Source organism: Microtus ochrogaster, linkage group LG9, assembly GCF_000317375.1.
Source record: "Microtus ochrogaster isolate Prairie Vole_2 linkage group LG9, MicOch1.0, whole genome shotgun sequence".
Taxonomy (NCBI): Eukaryota; Metazoa; Chordata; class Mammalia; order Rodentia; family Cricetidae; genus Microtus; species Microtus ochrogaster.
In genome coordinates, this window is record NC_022034.1 from 19,448,565 (window position 1) to 19,451,120 (window position 2,556).

Here is a 2,556-nt window from a genome sequence, read left to right on the forward strand (position 1 = left end):
CCAGCCTCCAACGTCAGCCACATTCAGAGAGTCGAGTTTGATCACATGCTCCATCAGTTCCAGTCCAACCTGTCTTGGTGATCTCCCATTAGATCAGTCCCACCATCTCAGTGGGTGGACGCACTCCTTGTGGTCCCAAAGAATAACATATAGTTATCCTCCTGGATATTGGAAGTGGACAAGATTACAGACAGGGGTTGGGTGGGGATAAGGGGAGATGGGAAGAGAGAAGGGAGATGGGGAGGATGGGAAGAGCTTGAGGGAATGGGATGGTTGGGATGGAGGAGGGGTGGATGAGGGAGCAGGGAAGTAGATATCTTAATTAAGGGAGCCATTTTAAGGTTGGCAAGAGACTTAACTCTGGATGGGTTCCCAGGTGTCCAAGGAGATGTGCCCAGCTTGTTCCTTGGGCAGCAGAGGAGAGGGTGCCTGACCTGGCCCTATCCTATAGCTACTCTGATGAATATCTTGCATATCACCATAGAACCTTCATCTGGCGAAGGATGGAGATAGAAACAGAGACCCACATTGGAGTACTGGACTGAGATCCCAAGGTCCATATGAAGGGCAGAAGGAGGAAGAACATGAGCAAGGAAGTCAGGACCGTGAGGGGTGTGTCCACTCAATCTGATTTCTTATGAAACCCAAGGCCACCATGGCAGGGGTGGCATCACTAACAATGGGCTGGCCCCTTCCACACCAGTCACTAATTAAGAAAATGCCCTTAAGGCTTTCCTACAGCCTGATTGTTTTCTCAATTGAGTCTCCTTCCTCTTTATTGACTCCAACTTGTGTCCAGTTGGCATAAAAATGACCAGTAAAGGGGCTGGGTAGATGACTTGGCAGTTAAGACCATTGGTTCTTCTTACAGTGGACCTGTTTTCAATTTCAGCACCCACCTGACATCTTACAACTGTCTGTAATTCCAAGATCTGACAGCTTCACATAGACATACATTCAGAAAAAAAACCAATTCAAATAAAATAAAAACATTAAAAAAAACCCAGTAAAGTGAGCTTCTCACACTCTGAAAGACTGAAGACTGAAGCCAGAATATAGAACCATTTAATGGGGAGAATATAGAGAAATTCCTAGAGAGGTCTCTCCTGGAAGTTATTTCCTCATAATTATGCAGATTTCATGATTGATCAACAATGGCCTGCACTATGTAATAGAGCTTGATTTCATAATTACTTTACTGGAATTGGAAATTCACTTTGGTGAAAGTTTTTCAAGTGAAGATGTAAACAGGTGTCAATAGAGCAAGGAGGCTGGGCTTGTATAAATTGAAGCAAGGGGAATGTTAGGAACAGGATAAAGCTAAGAGAGGATGGTTGCCTATTGCCAGGGGCACTGGTAAGCTGATGTCTGGTAATCTATAATCAGTGAAGTAGGCTGGGATGTTGAAAGATGTGTCCACATATTTTATAGTAGTGGTGCTTCAGTAAGAACACTGGCTAAAGTTGAGAGGAAACTATTGGAGAGATAAATAACAACATTAAGAAGGTCTGTTGTTAGGGTTGTGGCCTTGTGAGGTTCTCCCCATCCATTTTGGCATATCCACTATAGTTCATTCTTATTCAACTCACATTTGGACTTTGGACATTCATGTTGGTGAGTCATGACTATAGCTTTTAACATTACTAAGAGACACAGTTGCAAAGAAAACTCCCCTATTTTCTGGCTCTTACATTTCTTTTTGCTCACTCTTCCTAAATGTACCTAGAGCTTTAGGTTTGAGGATGTTTTTTATCCATAGGGAAGATATCACAAGTTGCTTGACCAGTGCCAAATGGTCAGCCCTAAAAACATACATACAAGTACATAGAAGTAATATTTTATTGACTGAGTAGGTGATATTTAGGAATAATATATTTATAGAGCATAAATTATATATAATGCGTATATGTGTATATATATAATACAATAACAATTAATAACAAAATGTCATGAACTTGAAGGAAAATTGAAAGGGATATTATATGGAAGGGTTTGGAGGGAGAAAAGGGAAGGGAGAAATGTAATTTATTTGATCTCAAAAATAAAAATAAAATATAATAATAAAGCTCATAAAATAAAGAAGTCTGAATTACACATGATGTGTGCTTTTGTATGAAACATTCAATGACAACTAAATACACACATATGAATTCTTTTCTTACTGATTATAGAGATAAACCAGGTGAATGTAGGAATCATTCCTACATTCCAGAATCATCTAGGATTCTGGCAGTAGGTCAAAATAAAAGAACTTTTCTTATGAAAGTGTTTTTCCAAAACACAGCATTAGACCCATTAACAGGAGAGCAGGCATGGTCAGAAATAAGAGTTACAGAATTATGATGTAGGAATCCCTTCTGTACATGTGTTGCTTTTATTGGTCAATGAATAAAGAAGCTGTAATAGGGCAGAACGGAGCTAGGCAGGTACTAAACTGAATACTGGGAGAAAGAATGTGGAGTCAGGCATAAGCCATATTGCTGCCACTGGAGACAGGTGAGCTTGAACCTTGCCCGTAGGTCATGAACCTCTTGGTAAAATACAAAATAATAGAAA